Source organism: Rattus norvegicus, chromosome 6 (assembly GCF_021556685.1).
Source record: "Rattus norvegicus strain SHRSP/BbbUtx chromosome 6, alternate assembly SHRSP_T2T, whole genome shotgun sequence".
NCBI lineage: Eukaryota > Metazoa > Chordata > Mammalia > Rodentia > Muridae > Rattus > Rattus norvegicus.
Genome location: NC_141539.1, coordinates 87,178,508 through 87,205,495, shown reverse-complemented (window position 1 = coordinate 87,205,495; position 26,988 = coordinate 87,178,508). Strand labels below are relative to the sequence as shown.

General features: G+C 34.6%; 1 non-coding gene across 1 annotated transcript; it reads left to right on the top strand.

Moving 5' to 3' along the window:
* The first annotated feature begins 5,079 nt into the window (after window positions 1-5,079).
* Window positions 5,080-5,214, top strand: LOC120093500 (U4 spliceosomal RNA). The gene has a single exon (XR_015623553.1). It is a non-coding gene; the product is annotated as a U4 spliceosomal RNA (small nuclear RNA).
* Window positions 5,215-26,988: the final 21,774 nt, after the last annotated feature.

Genomic DNA, 26,988 nt, shown 5'->3' with positions numbered 1-26,988 from the left:
TTGGGTAACTCGAGCTTTTGGGCTAATATTCACTTATCAATGAGTGCATACCATGTCTTTTTCTGATTGGGTTACCTTACTCAGGATGATATTTTCTAGTTCCATCCATTTGCCTATGAATTTCATGAAGCCATTGTTTTTGTGTGAGTAGTACTCCATTGTGTAGATGTACCACATTTTTTAATCCATTCCTCTTGAAGGGCTATCTGGGTTCTTTCCAGCTTCTGGCTATTATAAATAAGGCTGCTATGAATATAGTGGAGCATGTGTCTTTGTTGTATGTTGGAGCATCTTTCAGGTATATGCCCAGGAGAGGTATAACTGAGTCCTCAGGTAGTGCAATGTCCAGTTTTCTGAGGAACCTGATTTCCAGATTGATTTCCAGAGTGATTGTACCAGTTTTCAATCCTACCAACATTGGAGGAGTGTTCCTCTTTCTCCACATTCTTGCCAGTCATTAACTATTTATTGTGATGGAGCTTGCCAAGTAATTCTGATCCTTAGAGCATATTACTCAGTCCAGTTACAAACTGCAGAGCAGCAAAAGATGGGACATTTAATTGCAAACTATAGGCTACATAAAACACTGCAAAATTCCAGTGCTTCTTGGATAAAAGACAAAACAAACAGATTTATGTAGGTTAATGATAGAACATACAGTAATTCATAAGGTTTTATTGATGTAGTACATAATTTATTTTCAAATTTCTAAAATAAGTCATGTGGAGAACGATTCTTCCTGAACCCTCTTTCCTTTCTTTTCTTTTATGTTGATATTAACACATAAAGACAATAAGCCCATACATGTCTTTTTTTTGTTGAAACAGTCACCATTCATAAAATGTAATAGAAGTGAATCATTAGTACCTGGAAGTGCACCTTTATAAGGCTACATCTGAGACAAGAGACAGGTAGATTCTAAAAGCCAGTCTAACCAAGTAGTAATTATGAAACTAAATGGCAACTATGTCAAGAAAGACAAGATGAAGAGTGATAGAGGTAGGCACCTAAGGACCTCTGCCAGCTACAGGCATTGGATATGTGCATTTACCTACATTTGTGCACACAAACATTGATACTCACAAGTATAATGCACATACACAAATAAGCAAATAAACAAATGAATAATAAATACTGAAACAATAGCTGTTTAACACCAAGCATGTAAATAAATAGCACTGCACACAAAGTTATCATATAATACTACCACAGTTTGTGTGTGTAATATATTTTTATATAGGAAACTAGTATTGCTACAGAAGGGAAATATACATTAGTGATGTTATTAGTTGTTATATTATTGTAGTGTTAGTAAATTTTATAATAATATCAGTTGCCATAACTGTACACATTTAAAAACACTTGATTAAAAATGTTGAATTGAGTTATGTGTCACTTAGAAATCACTGAATTTCTCCAAAACCATCACAATTTTAGATAGTATATCTATTGATGAAAATTGAAATTCAATTTAAGAATGCTTATTTTTATGTTATAATTAAATGTGTTTTAAAATATAATGACTATGTAGAAAAAGATCTCAAATGTGGATGTGTAGATGTCTTATTATGTCTCTGTTTGTTGACATCAGGTCTTGCCGATTTATGATACTTTCTTCCTGAACTATTGTTATTACAACTGAAGATGCTTTAAGATTATTGGAGAATTTATCTGGTACTAACTACATTCACTGTTATGTTTTTCCTTGTGAGTTTTATCTCCTTTACATCTATAGACTATTTAAAATTTTACACAAGGATCTGCTTTTATTCTGAAGAGTGTTTTATTTACTCCAATATATACTACAGAATTTGGCATATGCTTGTTAGGATATGTAAGAATGGTAAAACTCCTGTGAACCTACTAAAGTCTAAAAAAGCATTGTGGTGTCTTCATTATATTCTCTGTTTCAGTTAATTATAGTATTGTTTTATGGAAAATTAATCAGGCTACAACTGATTAATCTTGATGTAACCTACTGCATCTTGGTTCAGTACAGATTCTTTTGGGGGGAAATGGCCTCCTCCTTATTGAAGAATTTCCGCAATTCTGAATATTCTGGTCATCTTTTGAGTCTTTGAATATATTTGAGCATGTGCGCTCACAGATCATTTTCTTTGTCAAGGTCACTAGATGAAAATTCTTACAAATAATTAGAGAGTACATTTTTTATCAGATATGCTGAAAAGTAGTCTAATAAAACTTATTTTCACTTTGCCTTTCAAGACAAAGTGAGTATCACAATAAGAAATGAAATGGGAAACACATATTTCCTTGAATTGATAGACATGACATTTGTGCGAGAAGCCAGGTAGAATGATTCAAAAAAACTGAGAAAAAAGGCAACACATAAATGCTGAAATGAATGTTATCATCCCAATCAGTTATCTGAACTCCAAAGTTAAAGATAGTACAGCAGTGTCAGCGTTTCTCTGGGAAAGTAGAGCACTATAAATATCCCATGCTTAGAAGCGATAATCTGACCTATAAAGATCCACCATTGCACTGTACTTGCTGCAGAAATTGGATAATCTTTGTTTGCTAGTGGCAGGCTTTTTCTTGGTCCTGGGCTGAGCAGTGCAGAAAGGTTCCTAAAAAACAACAATGAAATTCACTACAGGATTTTAAGTTTAGAGTGACATATTATGCATACTATGTACTTTCAAGAATTAGCAGCTAAAACATTGTGAGCCTCAATTTAACAGAGACAGTGATTTTTCAGAACCAGGACCCAGCAGGGATGGCATTAGCAGAAATACCCAACAAAGGGGAGAGAGAACCTGAAGAGACCATATCTAGGGGCTAGGCACGGCCCCTAGCTGAAGGATGGGGCCACTCACCCATCTCAAAAATATTAACTCAGAAATATTGCAGTCTAAAGGAAATGCAGGGACAAAGAGTCGAGCAGAGCTGAAGAAAAGCCAAGCAGAGACTTCCCCATCTAGGGATTCATTCCATTTGCAGACACCAAACCTAGGCTCTGTTGCTGATGTCACGAAGTACTTGCTGTCCCCTAAGAGGTTCTGCCAGAGCCTGACCAATACAGATGTGGATGCTCACAGCCACCTGTCAGACTAAGCACGGGGAATGCACTGGAGGAGTTAGGGGAAAGACTGAAGAAGCTGAAGGGCTTTACAATCCCATAGGAAGAACAACATTATCAACCAACCTGAACCCCCAGAGCTCCCAGGGACTAAACCACCAACCAAAGAGTAACATGGAGGGACCCATGGCTCCAGCCACTTATGCTGGTCTTATTGGGCAACAGTGGGAGGAGAGGCCCTTGGTCCTGTGGAGACTTGATGCTGGAGTATAGGGAATGCTAGGGATGTGAGGTGGGATTGTGAGGATGGGTGGGAAAGCTCCTTTAAAGAAGCAAGTGGAGGGTATGGGATAGGGGGTATGTGGAGGGGAAACCAGGAAGGGGGATAACATTTGAAATGTAAATAAATAACATAACCAATAAAAATGAAATATTAAAATGTAAATAAATAAAGTAAACATGAAAAAGAAAGCAAAAGTAAATAAAAATTTGATCAGAAACACACACACACACACACACACACACACACAAAGAATTAGCAGCTAAAACACAACATAGTGAGCCTCAACTTACACAGTAATTTTTTTCAGAAGCAAATTATACTCATTTAGATTTTATTACACCAACCTAGATTATACCTATTCAAACCTATTTAGATGGGATAATTCTATAGAATTTAAAATCCTGGTTATCTATAAGTGGCCTGCAAAATTTCAAGCAGAACTGGTTCCTAGAAATGAGAGTAGACATCAGTTTCCATCCCTAACCAAGTACTTATCTGCAATTGATACTCACTTGCAGAGGAAAAATTAGCTAACTTTCTTAACTTTAGAGTAGGTATAACCCCTAGCAGGAAATGGCTAACAAAACAAACACACAAACAAAAGCAATAAAGCAAAAAACCAATTCAAAGACAAAAGCAATCCTCAGTGGTGTTTTGTAAACATTTATCTCATATGGCTATGTTTGGACAATTTTTTTTGTCATACTGATCTTTTGCTGACATATTTTTCTTTCATACTATGTGATTTTTTATTTATATGTTTGTATTTCTTGTTTTATTGTTCTATTCTGTTTTTTGTTTATTTGATTGTATTTTGCCTATTTGATTACTTTGTATGGAGAGAGAGAAAGGCATGGCATTAACTGGGTAGGTAAGGGGAAAAATTGTAGAAAATGTTGTCATAATTAGCCCACCAGAGAAGACCATTCAGACTGTTTATAGTCAAATGAAACTCTTCCAGCAGGCTGGGAAAACACTCAAGTGTTGGGGGACTTAGGTTCCTCGTTGCCCCAATGTATGTATACAACAAGGATTTTTTTTTTAAAGAATAAAGCATATCCTGGCGTCTGCCTTGGCAGCTGTAGAGGATTTTGCCAAAGTAAGCAGTTTGAAGCAAGTAGTTTAATAGAACCTAATATAAGCAGTTAGCAGGAGGGGTTCTGCACAAAGAGGCAATTTTACCAGAAGGTTAGAAAAATTAGAAGTTGGCTAGGACATCCTGACCTTCAGTTCCTATAAGAGAGTTGGGTAATATTCTGTGGGAATCTCCATCAAGAAGATAAATTCTCGTTAGACCTGAAATGACTTCAGCAAGAATACATGATAGAGAAAACTTTGTAGTGTCTTGTTCTGTTATACTGTGGTGTGAGGGAGAAGTTGATAAAGATAACTATTTCTGTACTGCAGACATGGCTCCATAGATAAGTGTAGTCTCTACTCTTGTAGAAGACTGGGGTTCAATTCCTAGCACCCACAATCAGAGTATAAAAATGGAGGAAATATACCACAATGTCAGAGCATTCTTGTGGGTCTCATAAAGGTCACAGGCAAACTCCTCATATTTTGATTATTGATGTAATATACTGGCATGGTTTGCATTGCATTAGAACAGAGGCTACATGTCCATAACTTGAAGTTCATACTTTGAATAGTGAACTTTATGACTAAGAAAATCATATCCTTTATTTTTATAAAATAATTCAGGACAATCTCAAACTAGCTTGAATTAATTCACCCATCAGAATTATGTATCAGCTTTGCACAGTGGCAGTTCATTGCCAATGAGGTTTATCCAAGGCATGATTATTGCTAATTGAAAACTTTTCCCAGAATTACGTATCATATTAGAATACATTTAAGACTTTCAAGATTTGTTATAAATTTAATTAAGAGTGTATATGTGTAAGTAAGTGTACGTGAGTGCAGGGGCCTACAGAAGCCAGTTAACCCCTGGAGCTAGAGAAAACAAGTGATTTAGAGTCAACCAATGCGGTAGTGGGATCCACAATCAGATCTTCAGGAAGGCAAATGTTCTTAACTGTAAAAAAAATGGGTGCTAAACAGTTTATAGAACACCCAATCCAAGCACTTACCCTTGTCCTTAAGATTGGCTTTTCTTATAATCATAAAAAATTGTATTTGGCATTTTCACATAGTTTACAAATGAAATATTTTAGAAGAAATAATTTCATCTCCAAACTTTGTCAACATTTTTCTTTCTATCTTTATATAAAATTACTAATTGATACCTTAGATATAATGTCAGCTTAGGGAATCAATTGCTCTATTTGGAGAAAAATTAAAGGAATTTTCTATTTTCATCTCTGTTATGATTCGAATCCTTCCACTCCACACCATCAAGCAAATCTTCTGATCTCAAAAATGTGTTTGCAATCAAAAAACTAGTTCATCTAAATAACTGTACAAGACTTACAAATGAAAAACACAGAAGTCTATCTTGAATATCTCAATACTGTGTGTCTTAATGTGAAGACATATTAGAAACAGAGGTCAATCGGTGTAGCTCCGCTGTATTCTTCTCACATGGAAATTGAGCAATCAACATGTAGATATTATTTTAGAAATATCAACATCAAATTACAAATCAAAGTTAAGTGATTATCTTTGAAATAGTAAAATGAGCACATTGAGTACAGTCTCATTAACTTAAATGAATCTTCAGCTTAAATAGTTAATACTTCAATATTTATCACCATCTTTTATTGGTTTTAGTGTATAAGTCTATTCTTTTTAATAATTCTAATATTTTAATAATGCTCACTTTTTCCTTTTCTTTCTTAGAAAAAAGTAAGATTTTTTTCATAAAATAAGATTTGTATCTCAAAATGAATAATACTGTAGATAATGAAATGTGCATTTATTAATAAGGTTGTTGTTAAACCTGAAATCTGAGAGAAAAAAACAGTTTCACTATTTTGAGCCAAATTTGAAACAAGTTCTAATTAAATATTGGACAGGATGATGAACTTCAGCCAGGTCTATTATTGGCTTGCCAGGAAATGAGAATGAGTCACATTTAGGGGAGGCATACAAAGGCATGCCCATAAGGCCACCAAATTTCCCATCAGGTCCAAGCTGGGATAAGCATATACACAACAGCTCCTAGGTGTATTATTCTTGCTTATGTTCTGGTATTTAATTTGATATTATCAGAGAATGGAGGCATGGATTTATATTTCTCCAAATGTATTCACACTCACCTTGAAAATATACATGTTCTCTATAAGGGTAGTACTATGAAAAAGTGAATGTGTTATTCAGAGTTGTTTTGTTTCCTTTCTGTGTTCTGAGAGAATACTATGGAATATAGTGCAGTCTAGATGGCTTATCTTTATGTCCAATATAATACCAGATTTCTGACTTTTGCAGTGTTACTACATCCTCACTGAAACTGACATTGGCAACAGAATATGAACATAGAGCATGTGAATATCATAATTGCTTTTTTTGCCATACCTGTTCTATCTTTAATATTAACAGGATCTGTATTTAGTCATATTTTCAATTTGCATTTTAGCAGAAAACATTCTTAACACTTGCTTGTTTGACAATAATATACACAAATCAAACAAACCAACTCCTTTTAAGCATCTATTCAAGACTGAATATGGTTATTTCTCCAGAAACATTCACTGAAAATTTACTACTATAAGTATAACACGAAAAAATATTTTGTGTAACGTGTCTCAGGTTTATTTAATATGATGTAATTGAGTTGTGTACAAAGCATGTGAACTTTCTGTCTATCTCTTTTGAATTTGCAGTAAAGATTGGAAGCAAATTAGAAAAACGCTAAACTTGAACAGAACTTTATTTAATATTTAAGGTGCTGTTGATATCATATATGTATTTGTTGAAAACAAAAAATTATCTCCCTATTTATTATATGATAATCAAGAATCCTTTGTGAAGGAATATGGAGTTTATGGCAGAAATTGAATGATACACACACAAACAAGAATATGAAGATGTGGGCAGATGTTGGCAGTCCATATAGGAGGCTAGAGTCCTGGAAACTGTACTGAGTCTACAATAAAACAGAAAGAAATTGACATGGATTGAATATGGCAAGCTCAAAGTATTTATAAAAACTTTGAAAAAGTAATGGAACCAGGTTTTATGCAATCCACTGGGTTCAAGTATAAGTGATCTATTGCAGGAAAACTTGACAGAAATCAAATGACAAGTTCAGTGTGAATTTAACAGATTGTCAAATGTTACTCATTTCCCCAGGCCATTTATTCCATTGATAGGCTACTTCCTGAAAATTTAAGTTGCTTGTCAATTTTGTCTCCATCACTTAGGCTGTCCTAATAATATTAACCTGGTGGCCTTCTCTGTGTCATAGTGTACCTTCAACAATATTGTTTTGTTTTAATCCTGTACCAGTAAAGAGCTTGAGTATCATATTACATGATATATGTTTAACAAATATGTTATAATGTCTGAGGAAAATATATATATTTTCTTAGAATATTTTGATATAATCTTTCCATTCAGAATATGTTTTGTTCATAAATAATATCTCATACTAATTGAGGAAGAATCACCATCTAAATTTATATTAGATTTTATGATTAAAATAGTGCTAGGCATCTACTGTGTTCCTGCATATTAACATTATCAACTTAAAATATATTCTTTCTAGAATGTTCTTGAAAATGAAAAATAGTTTTGTGTATTATAGATACAGGTCAAAGTAATATGATGATTCTTTTAATTTTCATGTATGTACAAATCTGTTGTTCTTCCTTTAGGGTTGCAATCCTCATCAGCCCTTCTCCTAACTCTTCCATTGGGGTCCCCAGGCATAGTTTTTAATGTTAGCTGTTAGTAAAAAATAAACTATGCCAGTTTCCTATCTTTTATAAAATATTATTGAATAATATTTACACAATTCACTACATTGTATGTTAAAGATTAAAGACACCTTACACTGAGATTGATTTAGTCATAAATTTTGGCTATATAAAAAATAGATCTATTAGCAGATGTAGTACTTTGTCGAAATATTCAAACATACATTTTTCTAAAAATTTTTAGTAATTAGGTATGAAATTAGAGAAATATTCCATCTAGTCTTGGCACTAATGAGTATGCATGATTCACAATATGGGATAGTCCTCTGGCCTGATCCTTCCTGCTGGCAAAAAATACAGCTCAGTCTGTAGATATTCCCACATCAGTTTCCAAGAACTGGCAGAAGTCTGTAGTTCTTGGCAGCTGGTGCTTTAAGAATTTTCCCCCGTCTCTTTTCAGTTTAATATGCAATATTATAAATTATGAGATGCCTTTTACTCATATGCTTTTATTTACCTTTATCAGTTTAACTGAAATGCCTTTTACCTGCAGTGATTATTTTTGAGGCACACATACTTTTCCAGAAGCTTATAATAAAAGATTATACTCTCAGCATGCAAGCACATCGGTAGATTGTATCTCACTCAAGAATTTTATTCTTTAGGATAAGGATAATACTCTTGTTATTATCTTTAAAGACGTTGTCACTATATATATATTCTTTTCATAGGGCAACATATGGTAATTTGTTATTTGAAGACAGAAAGGGATAATTATAAGTTAAGGAAATAAGAGAGCTATTTATCTTTAAGCATCTGGGCAGTCCAAAGCTTTTTTAAATCAATGTTTTTGGTACATTTAGTGAATTTATATTTGACTAAGAAAATTGTGTAAGCACCATTGACAAATCCATTAACATGCATTTGTTTGAGGTGGGTGCAGAGAACTTTATTGACAGTATTCAAGAGAGTAGGTAGGGCTCACCTGGTCCCTCTGTTATTATTGGGTTATGGGATGGATATTGTGAGAGAGATGTTCAGTGTTTGTGGCACAGTTGGGACAGGTACTCCTCAGCACTTGAGGGTCTCTCTCTTGTTCTCAACATCTTTGCTGGAGTGGTTGGTGCGGGGTTTCTTACTCCTTGGAGGCCATATAGGCCATGATGTCCACCACTTTGTTGCTGGAGCCATATTCTTCGTCATACCAGGAAATGAGCTTTACAAAGTTGTCATTGAGAGCAATATTAGCCCCAGCATCCAAGACGGATGAAAGTGAATTGATGTTGAAGTCACAGGAGACAACCTGGTCCTCAGTATTTCCCAGGATGCCCTTTATTGAGCCCTCGAATGCCTGCTACACCACCTTCTTGATTTGATCATACTTGGCAGGTTTCTCCAGGTGACATATCAGATCCATAATGGATACACTGGAGATAGGAACACTGAAGGCCATGCTAGTAAGTTACCTGTTCAGCTCTGGGATGACCTTGCCCACAGCCTTGGCAACACCCATGGATGCAGGGATGATGTTCTGTGCAACCCCACAGCCATCACGTGACAGCTTTCCAGAGGGGTCATCCACAGTCTTCTGAGTGGCAGTGATGGCATGGACTGTGGTCATGAACCATGTGTCATGACCATGATGCCAAAGTTGTTATGGATGGCCTTGTTCAGAGGGGCCAAGCAGTTAATGGTACAGGATGCATTGCTGACAATCCTGAGTTGTCCTATTTCTCGTAGTTCACACCCATCACAAACATGAGGTCATCAGCAGAAAGGCCAGGGATGATGACCCTTTTGGCCCCACCCTTCGAGTAGACCCTGGCCTTGTCCCTGGTGGTGAAGACACCAGCAGACTCCACAAACATACTCAGTACCAATATCACCCCATTTGATGTTAGCGAGATCTCAGTCCTGGAAAATGGTGATGGGCTTCCTGTTGATGACAAACTTCTCATTCCCAGCCTTGACTGTGCCATTGAATTTGCAATGGGGAAGTCATACTGGATTACGTAGACCACGTAATTGAGGTCAATGAAGCGGTCTTTGATGACAACAATCTGCACTTTGCCAAATGAAGAGCAGAAGGCAGCACTGGTAACCAGGCGCCCAATAAGACCAAAGCAGTTCACAACGACCTTCCCCATCCTGTATACAAGAAGACACGGGCACTGCAAGAGAAGATGCAGCTGTCTCTGGAACAGGAAGGAGCAGAGAACCACATTTTTAGTTTTTTAAAAAATGATTGTAAATATCTACACTTTTCTAGGAAAACACATAATAAGATGTTTGAAGTATGACATCACTATGATATGTTCCAACATATTTAAATTGTTGTGTCTTTAAGTAGTATTCAAGTACTGGCAGTTTATGTATTAATGATGTCCAAGTGAAGCTAAATACTAGTGCATCTTCATAAATTTTAGGCATTGGCAAAACTTCAGCTATAAGCTGAACTAACAACAAAGATAAACTTTGTCAAATAAAACTGCATTACTCTTCAAATTGTTAAAAAGAAAAGTCCATCTACTAGTTACCAGGCTGATTTTTATTGCAACAACTACAAATTTTACACTTAGATAAAGATTGAATTTTTCCTGAAGATGTTATCTAATTATTATGTAATTTTATTAAAATATGCAGATTCTAGCTTAATTTTTATTTGAAAATAATGAATATTTTATTAGGAGGAACTACCAGTAACAAGTTATCAATAGTAGCATTATGTTTAAAATAGAACAAAACTGAAATATGAACTAACAGAGTACTTTAACATATAAATGAAGATAATTGAATATCCAGTAACCCAAGATATAAAACAAACCTACATCTGAATGTTCTTACACATATTCACATTTGCCAAATTTTCTCCAACATGTCTGAGATTTACATTAATTTATTCTGTTTGTTTAGTTATTTGCTTGTGTGAAGAATGTATCTTATGCAGCCAAAGCTGGCTTCAAACTTGTTTTACAGTGATGAGTGACTTTGAACCCCTAATGATCCTGCTCTGGGGGAGAGCAAATGTGACACTCAACCCAACTGATTTACCTTTTTATTCTGTGATTGTGTTCCTTATTCAGGATTTCAACAGGAGTCTTTTACATATTCTTAAACTTGAATATTGACAACAGTATTTGAAGAAAAAGTTGCATGAATCAATGCATATGTTATGAGATATGGGTCAAAGCATATTTAAAGAGTCATGACCCCAAAAGATCCTTTTTAGAAATCAGCAACCTCAATGTATCTTCATCAATGAGAATCTACATATTTTAGCCTATCTCATGATCACATGTAACTGGAGGAAGCTGAAAGGAAGAAATGGCTAACATCTCAGGTAAGAGTCCTATGAGATTCCCAAACATTTTTTTATTTAGAAGCATGTGTTAACAATTATTAAACAGTCTCTCTCCTATTTTGCTTAATTGGTTGCCATAACTACTGAGCCAAAGTAATCTGTAGTAAATAGTGATGGTATAGGTATAGTCATGTTATACCCAGAGGAAAAGAGCCACACTACAATGCTTTGAGGTTTAGTTGAGAGGTTTACTTTCCCTCATTCAAAAACATTATCCAAGCAATTATGTATTTTGTAATATCATCTAGTAAAAATATTATACATACACACACATATATATGTAAGTATGTATGTATATATTGCACTAGTAATACATGCAACATTGATGAATAGGCAACATTATTTTGGATTGCACTGCAAGTTATTTGATTTTGTGTTTAATGTTTATGAGCATGAATATGGTCAGAATATCCAGTTGGTGTTTCCTTTTGGAAATAACTTGTGTGTGTTTGTATGTGTGTGCGTGTTCATGAGAGTAAATGTAGGCAGGTACATATTATGGTGCTCTATTAATGTCAGAGGATCAGACAGTGACTTTCAATGTTGATCCTAGCCTTCAACTTTGATGTGAACTCTGGTTTTGTTCATTGTCTATAAAACACTATTTGATTCGTGAGGTCCAGATAATTCACTTCTACATTACATATGTCCCTAGGATTACTGGATTTACATACATAAACAACCATGCCCAGCAGTATCAGAGTTCTAAAGACTGTAGTTCAGATGCTGTCAGATATGATAAATTCTTTAGTACCTGAGCCATCTCTATTGCTCTTTAATAACCAAGTTTTAACAAACAAGTTTTTTGAAACAAGTACAAAAAAGTTGAACATATTTTAAATGCATTAATATTTAAACTATCATATGTGTTATGATAAGATAAGTTTGAAAGACTCATAAGGAGGACTAAATTTGAGGAATAGTGCCCAGAAGTATTTTTATAAATATTGAAAATAAATTTAAGAAATTGGGTGTTATATACTTACCTTGGTTCCACTGGATGTCCTCAAAATCTCATTATATATGGTAGGTGACCTTTAGTTATCAACTGTTCAAAGTTTATCATTTGCAATCTTTTTTATAGTTTGAGTGTTTTGCAGCAATCTCAATATTATAAAAATTAATATAGATTTTAATACTAATATCAAATAAGTCTCTCCCTAAAACATTTATATTTATAATAAGGAAGAAATTTAGTAAAAGTTTTATATCTATTGTGCTTAGATAATGATAAATCTTTTGCATATCCTTAGAAATAAACATTTTTGTATATGAAATTGTATCTACCATTTTATCAGAATAAATGTATTCTTTTTTTTTTTTTTTTGGTTCTTTTTTTCGGAGCTGGGGACCGAACCCAGGGCCTTGCGCTTCCTAGGTAAGCGCTCTACCACTGAGCTAAATCCCCAGCAGAATAAATGTATTCTTATATTTCATTAGAAACCTGTCCTGAATATTCTTTATTTCTATCCCTTTCTCTTCTCTTATCTCATTTCTATCATTCTATGAAAAGATAGTAGTAGTTTCACAAAAATGCCCAAGAATCGTTATTGAATAATTTGTAGCCAATGTAACTTGTTCAAGGATTGTTGTGCGTTTTTGTTTAAATATGTATCACTTCATAAATATATTTATTTATGGGGAATTAATCCAGAAAGAAAACTAAGAAAGTACAAAATATAATCTCATAAATACTGCTTCTTTGCAATACCATGATCATTTTATGTATTCTTCTCACATTTATATAAAACTTTATTATTTAATGTTTATTATTTTACTTATTTATATTATCATCGATAACCTTCTCCCCTCTTCTCAGTTATCCCTTCCACAGTTCCTCATTCCATTCCTCCTCCTTACTTCTGAAAAGATACTCTCTCCATACCATGCCTCTCCCTTCCCTGGGGCCTCAAGACTCTCCAGGATTAAGGACATCTTCTCCTACTAAGGCCTGACCAGCAGACCTCAGACCGGCCCATGTATGCTCCTGGTTTGTGGTTCAGTTTCTGGGACTTCCCTGGGGTCTAGGTAAGTTGAGACTGCTGGACTTCCCATGGGTTCACTCTCCCATTCAGCTTCTTCAGTCCTTCTCATAACTCAAACATAGGTGTCCTTGCCTTAAGTCCAAAGGTTGGGTATAAGCATCATCTGCTTTTGTTTCAGTCAGCTGCTGGTAGGGACTCTCAGATGCCTACCATGCCAGGCTCCCATCTGTAAGCAGAGCATGACACAGTAGTGTCAGACCTTGGTGACACCCATGAGATGAATCCCGAGTTGGGTCAGTCACTGGACTGCCTATCCTTCAATCTCTTCTCCATTTTTGTCCCTGCAGTTCTTTTAGACAGGAGCAGTTCCAGGTCCAAAATTTAAACTGTGTGTTACTAATCCTATCTCTGTGTTTTCAGTCCTGTCTTTCTACTTTGCATTCCCTTTGCCCAATGTTGGGCACATTACCTAATGTCACCCCCAGTAAGTACTTAGAGTCTTCCCTCTCCTCCTGGGTCTCTGGCTCTTTCTAGAGGGACTCCCCACATCCCATGACCCCCATACTGCTTATCTCCATTCATTCTCTAGTCCCTCTGGGTTTGATTCCTATCCTCTCCCAGATTCTTGATCCTGTTCCCCTTGTCCATTCTCCCTTCCCTATCCCACCTAGATTCCTCCCTCCCTCTGCCTCCAGTGGTTCTTTCCCTTCCCCTTCTAAGTGGAATTGAAACATCCTCACTTGGGCCTTACTACTTGTTACACTTCTTAGAGTCTGTGGGTTTTATCCTAGATATTCTGGACTTTTTGGCTAATATCCACTAATCAGTGAGCATATACCATGCATGTTCGTTTGGGTCTGATTTACCTCGTTCAGGATATTTTCTAGTTCCATCAATTTGCCTGCAAAATTTAAGAAGTCCTAATTTTTAATAGTATTCCATTGTGTAAATTAACCACATTTTCTGTAGCCACTTTTGGTTGAGGGAAATCTGGGTTCTTTCCAGCTTCTGGCTATTGCAAATAAGGCTGCTATGAGTATGGTAGAACACATGTCTTTGGTATATGTTGAGGTATCTTTTGGATATATGTCCAAGAGTGGTATAGCTGGGTCTTCAGGTAGAAATATTTCCAATTCTCTGAGGAACTGTCAGATTGATTTCCACAGTGGCTGTACCATGTGCTTTCAATTGAGGTTTTAATTTATTTTTATTTATTTTGTATTGAATATTTTATTTATTTACATTTTAAACGTTATCACCTTTACCAGTTTCCCCTCGAGAAACTTCCTATTCTATCACCCCTCCCCACCGCTTCTATGATGGTGCTTCCCCACCCACCTATCCACCCACTTCCTATCCCTTCCCACCCTGACATTCCCCTACATTGTGACATCAAACCTCCACAGGAACAAGGACTTCTCCTTCCATTGATTCCAACAAGGCCATGTTCTGTTACATATGCAGCTGGAGTCATGGGTCCCTCCAGGTGTACTATTTGGTTGGTAGTTTAGTCCCTCAGATCTCTTGGGGTTCTGGTTGATTAATAATTTTTTCCTGTGGTTTGTAATCTTAGCCATTCTAATTGATGTGAGGTAGAGTCTCAAGGTTGTTTTGATTTGCACTTCTGTGTTGAATAAGGACTTTGAACTTTGCATTAAGTGTTTCTTAAATGAGTCGAGGTTCTTTCCCACTTTATATTAGAATCTGTTAGATTCAGTGTATCTGGTTTTATGTTTAGGTCCTTGATCCACTTGGATTTGAACTTTGTACAACCTGAAAAGTATAGATCTATTTTCATTCTCTTACATACAGACCATCAGTTGACCAGCACCATTTATTGAAGATGCTTTATTTTTTCCACTGCATGTTTTGGCTTTTTGCCAAAGATTGATAAGCATCCATAGGCGTGTGGCTTTATTTCTGGGTCTTTGATTCTATTCTATCAATCAACCTGTCTGTTTTTGTACCAATACCATTCAGTTTTAATCACTATTGCTTTGTAGCATAGCTTAAGATCAGGGATGGTGATTCCCCCAGAAAGTCTTTTTTTGTTAAGGATGTTTTTTGCTATCCTGGACTTTTTGTTTTTCCATATGAAGTTAAGAATGGCTTTTTCCATGTTCATGAAAAATTATTTTGGAATTTTGATGGGGGTTGCATTTAAATCTCTAGATTGCTTCTGGTAGGATGGCCATTTTCACTATTTTAATCCTACCAATCCATGAGCATGGGAGATCTTTCCATCTTCTGAAGTCTTTTTGGATTTCTTTCTTGAGAGACATGAAGTTCTAGTCATACATATCTTTCACGTCTTTGATCAGAGTTACACCGATATATTTCATATTATTTGTGACTACTCTGAAGGGTGTTATTTCCCTAATTTGTTTCTCAGCCTATTTATTATTTGTTTAAATGAAAGATACTGGTATGTTTGAGTTAATTTTATATCCTGTAACTTGGCTAATGTTGTTTATCAGCTGTAAGAGTTCTCTTGTAAAATTTTTGGGGTTGCTTTTGTATCCTATCGTATCTTCTGCAAATAATGATACCTTGCCTTCTTCCTTTCTGGTTTGTATCCCGTGATCTATTTTAGTCATCCAATTGCTTTGATGGGTACTCCAAGTAATATATTGAATAGCTACAGAGAAAATGGGCATCCTTGTCTTGTCCCAAATTTTAGTGGGATTGTTTCTAGTTTCTCTCCATTTAATTGGATATGAGCTGTTGGTTTGCTATATTTTGTGCTTAGTATGTTTAGGTATGTGCTATGAATTTCTGATAACTGCAGGACTATTTACATGAAAGGGTTTCATATTTTGGCAAGGGCTTTTTCAGAATCTAGAAAGTTGAACATGTGGCTTTTTTGTTTAAATAGTGTATTATGTCTTTAGATTTTCATATATTGATCCATCCCTGCATCCCTGGGCAAGATTTTTTTAATGTGCACTTGGAAATTCTAAGTTTAGCTCTTCATTTAAAAGTCTTCACATTCAAGCAACTATAAAACTACATAGTGTGTGTGTGTGTGTGTGTGTCTGTGTGTGTGCGCGCGCGCGCTGCAACTACTTTTGAATTTGCTTATGTTTTACATAAGTAAACTTCAATATACAGAGCATTCATTCTTGTAGATGTTTTAGTGTACTTATTTTTAATGAAGTGTCAGTTAATAAACAAATTGGACTTTAATAACAATGGTTATTTGACTTTGTCTGAAGATGTTGCAGATTAGTATAAACAGACATTAATTTGCTCTCTCAGTTAATTAGAAGACTACATAACTACTCTTAACAGAGGGTTTATTTCCATAAATATCTCTCTCCCCTCTTTCCACATTTTTCATAACTTTGTACACATATATTACATAACCCAGTTTCCCTTCTTCTGTAGTTAAAATATTTAAATATTATATCCATTTTGTTGTTTGTTTTTGTTTATGTCACTGAAGATAAGAAAGAAGGAGCCACACAGACTTAAATAATCTTTCTTTTTATTCAAATATAAAACTTAAAACCTCCTTAAACTACTGCTTTTTACTCCATGGCATATGAATGAATATGTTTTTCTATGTTTTTCTAACAAGTATTTCACCTTATTCTAAGGGATGGCTTTACCTAGAAGTCAACTCTCATTTTATATTGGCTATAAAGTTAAATATTCACTTGAACTCTGAATTTCAAGAGCCTACATATTAAAAGCATTTTTTGAAATGGAAAGGCTTTTTTTTATTTTTGTAGTGAATTTTATATGGAATTATCAGCATACTGTAAAATTATGTGAACTTTCTACATGATCTCATGCAAGTTCTTGATCTACTGAAATTCTCTAAAACAAGTTGAAAAATTTGAATTCGATTTTAGGAGTATTCTCATAAGATAAGTCTAATTACATAATGTAAGTCCTCAGGCAAGAGAGTATTTTGGTACTCGATTATGTTTTGTATACAGAAAAACATATCCAAAAATAATGTTATTTTGGTGTTTTTCTAGCACACTGTTTTGTAAAATTACATAGAAAGTAGGTTTTAGTCTCTATTTACATGCTTATTCCAGTTACAGTAGCATTCTACATGTTTTAGTTTATTTTTTTTTTTGTTGTTGTTTTTATGATAACACAGTTACCAGAACTGGTTTGAAGAAAAAAGAGTTATGCTTCGTTTATAGTTCCAAGACAGGTAGGGTAGTCTCAGCAGAAAGCTGAATTATCTCATTTGGCAGCCAACAGGAAGCAGACAACCAACTGGAAATATAGCAGGGCTAAAAATTCTTTGTATTTACATCAGAAATGTACTTCTTCCCACAAAATCAAAAACAAAAACAAAACAACAACAGCCAAAAAAAACCACACAAAACAAAACAAAAAAAAAAAGAAAAAAACCAAATAATGCCCCATAAGACTTTTATAAAGTACCCAAACAACACCACTAAGTGGGAAGAATTTTCCAAATACCTCAGCATTTGAGGGTTACATCTAATTCAATCATCCCACTACACAAATTGAAAGAACATTATAAAAATTTTCAATAGTTTTATAGTTCGGGAATTAATTTTCCTAATCTGAGTTAGGATTAATTCATTGCTAAGTGTTCAACTGGAATAAATCAATAAACCTCAATATAATAAATGTTGATGTTTATGAATAATAATGCAAGCATAAACTATCACCTTGGTGGTTTCAAATCGACCCCAACAATAAATGAATCTAAGATGTGAACTGACATTTGATTTGTTCATGGAATATAGAGATGCAAATGTGAGTTGAGATTTAGTAGACAGTTTTCTAGATTAAGTAATAATTATATAATCATTCAGTGATCAATTAATCAAATTAATTTTTCAACCACAATAAAGAGAAGATGAATAGTTTCTGAAGATACATAGCCAACAAGTTAAAATTAGAATGATATTCCAAGGTATTGCTTATTTTATATACATATTTTACCTCATGTGAAATAAGCTTACACTATCATTGTGTGCTTGTATAATTAATCTATTTAATGACATTCTTGGGACTGGATTAATAAAGGGGAAGGTACCATTGGACATATTCTGGGAATTTTAGATATAAGAGAATTCATTTGTAAATACTGTGGATTTAAAAAAATCTATTAATATTCATCAACAAAAATTATCCTCTTTTTAATTAAAAATTTAAATAATTATGAGTTTCAAGCATTTGATGTATTTATATAAAATTAAGATGAAATCATGATTATACAAGAGAACAAAATGTGTACTTTTCTGCATATATGTCTCTACTGGTATGTTCATCTCCAAATATATATATTTATATCAATTAAATATATAATTGTATATGCATTATGTATCTATTTTGGAATATATATATATATATAGAGAGAGAGAGCAAGAGAGAGATAATATGTGTGAATATATTTGCTTGTACATATATATTCAAAAGGAGAAAATCAATGATATTAGCTATTGAAATTCAAATGGCTTGAAGTTCTTGAAGTCTAATGAACTATTTTTTGGCAAATATAACTCAGATCTGAATGCAATCTTTTAGAGAATTAAATTGAGTTAATATGAAAAATGAAGTCTGAAAGAATTCTACTTTAGAATTAAAAAGATGGATGATCATCAGTCTTGAGTTTCATTTGTTCTAGGCATCTAGGGTAATTCAAGCATTTGGGCTAATAGCCACTTATCAATGAGTGCATACCATGTATGTCTTTCTGTGATTGGGTTAGCTCACTCAGGATGATATTTTCCAGTTCCAACCATTTGCCTACGAATTTCATAAAGTCGTTGTTTTTGATAGCTGAGTAATATTCCATTGTGTAGATTACCACATTTTCTGTACCCATTCCTCTGTTGAAGGGCATCTGGGTTCTTTCCAGCTTCTGGCTATTATAAATAAGGCTGCGATGAACATAGTGGAGCACGTGTCTTTTTTATATGTTGGGGCATCTTTTGGGTATATGCCCAAGAGAGGTATAGCTGGATCCTCAGGCAGTTCAATGTCCAATTTTCTGAGGATCCTCCAGACTGATTTCCAGAATGGTTGTACCAGTCTGCAATCCCACCAACAATGGAGGAGTGTTCCTCTTTCTCCGCATCCTCCCCAGCATCTGCAGTCACCTGAGTTTTTGATCTTAGCCATTCTCACTGGTGTGAGGTGAAATCTCAGGGTTGTTTTGATTTGCATTTCCCTTATGACTAAAGATGTTCACTCCTTCTTTAAAAGGGGAACAAGAATACTCTTGGCAGGGAAGAGAGAGGCAAAGATTAAAACAGAGACTGAAGGAACACCCATTCAGAGCCTGCCCCACATTGGCCCATACATATACAGCCACCCAATTAGACAAGATGGATGAAGCAAAGAAGTGCAGACTGACAGGAGCCGGATGTAGATCGCTCCTGAGAGACACAGCCAGAATACAGCAAATACAGAGGCGAATGCCAGCAGCAAACCACTGAACTGAGAATAGGACCCCCGTTGAAGGAATCAGAGAAAGAACTGGAAGAGCTTGAAGGGGCTCGAGACCCCATATGTACAACAATGCCAAGCAACCAGAGCTTCCAGGGACTAAGCCAATACCTAAAGACTATACATGGACTCACCCTGGACTCTGACCCCATAGGTAGCAATGAATATCCTAGTAAGAGCACCAATGGAAGGGGAAGCCCTGGGTCCTGCTAAGACTGACCCCCAGTGAACTAGACTGTTGGGGGGAGGGCGGCAATGGGGGGAGGGTTGGGAGGGGAACACCCATAGGGAAGGGGAGGGGGGAGGGGGATATTTGCCCGGAAACCGGGAAAGGGAATAACACTCGAAATGTATATAAGAAATACTCAAGTTAATGAAAAAAAAACTGCAAAAAAAAAAGATGGATGGATATATAGGCTGAAATCAGAAATCATTCTGTTTAAGTGTTCCTCCCTTCATGGGGAGTTAAAATGTTTTACTCTAAACATTTGATTTACTTGGTTAGGCCCTCTACATTGAAGGTTAATTTACTTAGCATAAAGACATACTTAAAAATTGTCCTCACAAAAAGCAAGAAGAACAATATTTGACAAATGTGTCTGAACAGTACCTATTAAGTTACTAATTAAAATTAAACATCATAATTCAACTCTTTTATTTAGTTGTACATAGTTATTTTAAACAATATTAACCTCTAAACATATTAATAAACTATTAAAAATATTTTTTATTCCTATCTAATAAAATAAAATTTTACTATATACAGCGAAAAGTGTAAAACCCTTAATGAAGAAGCAGATATAAATGTAAATAAATATTTTATTTGATATCCTGATTTCAAATGCTCCAATGTAAATTTAACATATTTAAGTACTATAATGTCAATTCTTGTAACATGAAAAAGAATAAGAAAAAAGCTGAAAACAAATAATTTTCATAAGTACACAACATACCTACAGACACACACACAAATACACACAATTCTATACATAATAAAGACAAACTTGGGGAATACACATAATAAAAGATAATTTAAATTTTATTTCTATAACTGATTACAGTACCACAGCTTATATTTATAATTAATTTATTCAATGGATTCAAAATTATAAAATTATATTTTATAATATATATTATATATAAATGTGCTATATATTTTATAGCACATTTTCTGATAATTTTGCAGCAAATTTTGTTAATCATCTCCAGAAAACCTTTCCTTACTATAACTAGGTAAAAAGAAAGTCTTGAAATTTGATTTATGGGGATGAAAAGATAAGAAGAAATAAAAGAATATTGGTAACAGTATTGCTTATGGTATATGTGTCATAGAATGGTTAAGACTATGCTGTACAGTTTGACTTTCCTATGCATTACCAATTTACTTATTTAGTTTCTCAACAATAGAATGCAGCAGGATAATTTTAGCTTAAACTAGAAATGTCTTCTGCACATTTACCTTCATGGTGAAAACCTGAATAATGTTCAGAGATTTTGCTGCTCCGGTCCTAATGGAACTTCCCAAGTCCTTAAAATATAGTAGTTACAGATATAGTGTTGTTAGACATGATAGAATAACTTTCCATGTGCGTTCATTTTATCTGATGGAAACAACACTATTTTATAAGTTGCCTTAAGCAGGCATTTTGAGCTGACTCATTGACACTCATTTTTTAACAACAAGAAAAACCTGAAAATTCCCTATGGGAATTTAGATATCAAGTAAGCAGAGAGGTATTGCTAAAGCATCTATAAGACAGGTGAAATTTTATTGCTTATAATAGAAGACTGATATTTTATACATTTTATACAATAATTTTCATATGTACGGTTGTAAGTTAGAATATTTATGATCCTTGTGACCATCTGTAGATTCTGTCTACAAGGGCAAAAGGAGCAGAGATGTTGGGTTGGTGGGAGAAGGGAAGGTTAGCAGCACCTCTAATAAGTGCAGTGAATACTGGAACCAGCTCTCAGGGGACAGAACAGTTTTACTTAGGGTGATTCAAGGCTTAAAAGTTTGGGGACTGAAGGTAGAAAAAGGATGGGGAAGGTAATTAGTTGGGGTAAAGGGTACCTGGAATACCTCATTAACATGGGAAGCATTTCAGGAATCTCCAGAGCTGGCTGAATGGATTTTATCATGAGAAAGGAAATTGATACTGCAAGTTAATTGAGGCTCTGTGACATAGCTTGGATAAAGGTAAATCTGTGGGTTTAGAATTCTCCAGAAAATGTCAGAGGAAATACCCAGTTAATGAAGGGAGTTCCCCATTAAATAACAAGTCACAGAAGGCTATCCAGTCAATGGTAAACAGTGACCTTAATAAGCATAGTTTTCCCACATGAAGTAATAAGTACCCCTTTTAAATATAATTATGAGTCAATAACCATGTTACAAGGACTTATTTAAATTGTGGAAACAATATATTTATACCTTTCAATGTGACTTCTGTTGTGTTGTGTGACAAGATTTGTGCAGTGTGTTGATACATGTCTATTCACCCGCAGTATGGATACTCAACTAAAGTATGGATATCATCAAAATCTAACTAGTCAAACCAATGACATTTATTGGGGTTATTTACAGAAATAAGAATGAGGGGTTACTAGTAGAAGCAGAAATGAAACAAAGCCAATATCAATCCTAGCATGTTTAACTGTTCATGAAACTTGAGAAATTTAGAGCACACTGAATAGTCTGCAGGCAGCTGAACATGGTTGTAGTGTCCTTTCTAAATTGTTCAGTTGGTCTGAGGCTCTTCAAGGTAGCTCTGCTAGTTTCTGCTACTTCACACAACTAATCTTGTTTCCGAGTCATCTTTGCAACTTGACTTTATGGCTTTGAAAGATATCCTAGCTTTTATTTCTTAGTCTGGTAAGAAGGAGCCAAATGAATCCTGTCAGAATCATGGATTTCCTAAATCTATTTCCTGTTATCTTCTGATTTAAGAAGCTTCCTGTGAGATAGAGAATTTCAAACTCTAAGGACAGTTTATGTAAGTGCTAAAAAGAGCTAATTACATTTAGCAAATCACTCTACTTATTATTTACTGCAATATGTAAGCAGAATTTCCTAAAAAGAAATGCAAAATTATTGAATATCTTACTTTAGAATATAATTAAATCTTTATTTCTCCAACCATTCAATGAAACCAGTATTAAGTCTCTCTCTCTTTCTCTCTCTCATAGTGGTCACTAGATCAGACTGGTACTTCTCTTGGGTAGGTTCATCAGTCCCAAAGAATGGGGCTGAGGAAGTCATACACCCAGGATAAGGCAAGGAGATTTTTAAGGTGAGGGATGCTGATGTATCAGCCATGATCTGGGACTCTGACCAGGTATGTTCAAAAGTTAAGGCCCTGGAGTGACTGGCAACGTCAGAATGGCTGGTTGCATAAGCTGTCAGAAATACAGAATGGGACGGGAGGCAGCTTTCTTTTGTACCAGAGCAAGCAGGGTAGTGGGAAGGTAGGCAACGCTTTCCAGTTTGTGCAGGGATATGCAAATGTTCCAGTTGTAAAATCACTATCGATCTTTTTTATATCTGTGAATTAGTTATTTTTAAAAATGTAAGAAAGTTGATGGTTTTTTAAATCTAGAAGTCATATTAATATTCGTAATTATGGATACCTGTCATATATTTTTTATGTTTGTAATCTGATAAATGCTTCAAAATTATATATACTCTCTACTTTGGATGATCAGACAGAGTATGGATATCATCAAAATCTAACCTGTTAAACAAATGGAATTTATCAGGGTTGCTTACAGAAATAAGAATGAGAGGTTACTCTAGGAACAGAAATGAAACAAAGGTAGCTATATCAACAATACCAATCCTAGCATGTTTAACTGTTCATGAAAGTTGGGAACCTAACACATACTGCACAGTGTGCAGGCAGTTGAACAAGGTTGGAGTGTCCTTTCTAACTCACTCAGTTGATCTAAGGCTCTTCAAGGTAGCCCTGACACACACACACACACACACACACACACACACACACACACTATTTATATATATATACTTTTTCTTTTTAATTCATTGAGTAAAAACTCATTGCTTATTTGAGTTGCAACGTACCTGACAGCAGTTCTCCTTAAAACTATTCTCAGTTCTGACCAAAAATAGTGAGAAAATAATTCAGGGAAACAAAAGTAGCTTTTATTTTCCTGCTGAATTTCTAAACACAACAGATGTTGCATTATCTTACAAAATGGATGATTAAACATTAAAAATTATAGGGATGTATTTCAACAGTAGTATCCAAAATATTGCATTAAATTATCACAGTTGTGAATAAGTAGAAGAAATTAGTTTTTATACAACAATAGAAGTTCAGAAAAGCTAAGATTACTACTAACAAAAAGGAGTAAGTAATTGTATGATGCTGAGTGAGAGTTATAATGGAGCTATATAATTAAACTGTGAAAAATAATATACCTGTATACATGGTTCAATATATAAACAGCAAAATTTTCTAGAAATAATAAATGAATTCTGCAATGGGCCAGCATACATGATCAAATTGCATAAATCAATAGCTTTTTTAAATACACCATCAATAAACATACAAAGAAAGATATCATGGACACGTTCCCATTCACAATGGACTCAGGAAAAATAAAATATTTACAAAGAAACCTATGAAAGGAAGGGAAGGAGTTCTACAATGAAAAATTTAACTTCTTTAGAAAGAAATAAAGACACTAAAATATTTAAAGATACCCCCATGTACATTGAAGGATATAGTTAATATTACAAAGAATGACCATTCTACCAAAGTTATTTATATAGTTAATGCAATCCCAATTAAAATTGTCATCTCATTCATTGTTCAGAAAAATAAAAAAAATGACTATAATAAAGTTTATGTGGATCAATAAAATAACCCAAAGCCAAAAATACTCCCAAACAAACAAACAAACAAACAAACAAAAAACACAAGAGGGATTATCATTCCAGATCATAAGCTATATTTAATATCTATACTGAAACAAACAATATAACAAAGGCACAAAAACATAGATGAAGATCAACAAAACAATTAAAATCCAGACATGAGTAGACATAATGCCTGCTATTTAATATTTGAAAAATATTATAAAAATATTAGCTGAAGAAAAGAATTTATATGAAAGGGTTTCCTGAATAGGCCTCTGTTTAACCAAGAAACAAGGCCAACAATTGACAAGTAGTACTTAAGTAAACTAATAATGAATAGTAAATCATGATCAAAAAGGAATCAATAAATGTGTTAAAGCACATACAAAATGGTTATTTAGATAATGTACCTTACAAAGCATAAATGACAGAATATCTTTCCAGGGTTTTATTGCTCAAAATTTATATGTTAATTATTGAATGAAAATTATCTCTATGCAGGTTGAAGAAAAAAATCACTGATCTTAATTTCTATTAAATATTTGTGTATATTTTAAGATTTTAATTGTGTGTATATGTATTTGTACACGTGTATGTGTTTCTGTCTATGCAGGTGTGTACTGATGCTATCAGAAGCCAGTAGTGTTGGAGTCTCTGAAATGTAAGTTACAAACAGTTGTTAGCTACCTGACATGGGTGCTGAAAATAAAACTGCCATCGTCTACAAGAGCAGTATGTCTACTAAGCACTGACCCATTTCTTAGCACCTATGTATAGGTTTAATGAGATAATTTCTTCCCACATAATTCTCATCATTAATTAGATTTTTTTAAATTGACTGGTCTTGTCATCAATTATATATATACATATATATGTATATATATATATATATATTACAACTTAATTTTTATATGTAAATAGTTAAATTTATTAAAAGTATTTGTGTATACTTGCATGTGCATTCTTATTTACTGGATGATTTGTTTTGTGTTATTTAGTGTTGATTATGTGGAGGAAGAGACTTGAGTTTTTTATCGGAAAGTAACATTTACTTGCCTGATATAGTTGCCATATTGGAGACTTACTGCTGAATAAACTTACCCTCTCTAGTTCTTTTTGAAATCTGGCTGACTGCTTCAACTCAATTGTTCCTTCAGGAATGACACAGGACCCTTGATACTAGAGCAGAGAATGAGAAGCTGGCAGAAGATTAAAACGGGTTGCCAGAGTTAATTTGAGTCCAAGCAGAGTAATTCAGTCAGAAGCTAAGACAAGCCACTTTTAATACATTTAATCAGTCAGATTTGGTAGGAATTTGAGCCGGAGCAGCTGTGTTGAATCAACTAGCCAGAGAGAAGACATAGAACTGAAGGCATACGAGAATGTCAGCTAAAGTGTGACATACACAGGAGATACCAAGAGAACCCAAACTCCAGTGTCTGACGAGAAGTAGAGAAAAACCTTTGAAGTAGCCCTTGACCACCTTTACCTTGCCTATACAGAGGAGAGTCTTGTTAGTTTCCGAAGAAGTTAAAAAGGACAGGGTCCTCCTAAAAGAAAGAGAGTCCAAAGATGGGAGAAGGAACTGTTTTTCAAAGTCTAAGAACATAACTGATTCTTTGGAGTTACAATAAGAAGAGCAAGAAAAAGAACACCCATGGTCTATACTCATGTATAAGTGGATATTAGCTCAAAAATTTGGAATACCCAAGATACAATTTGCAGACCTCATTAAGCTCAAGAGGAAGAAAGACAAAAGTGTGGATGCTTCATTACTTCTTAGATGGGGAAAAATACTCACAGAAGGAAATACAGAGACAAAGAGTGGAGCAGAGACTGAAGGAAAGGCCATCCAGTGACTTCCTGACTTGGGGATCTATCCCACATGCAGTCACCAAACCCAGTCACGAATGGGGATACCAAAAGTGCATGATACAGAAGCTGGATATAGCTGTCCTGAGAGGCTGTACCAGAACCTGACAAATACAGAGGCAAATGTTCACATTCAACTATTAAACTGAGAATGGGCGGCCAATGGAGGACTTTGAGAAAGGACTGAGGTAGCCGATGGGATTTGCAACCCCATTGGAAGAACAACAATATTAACGAACCAAACACCTCAGAGCTCCCAGATACTAATCACCAACCAAATAGTACACATGCA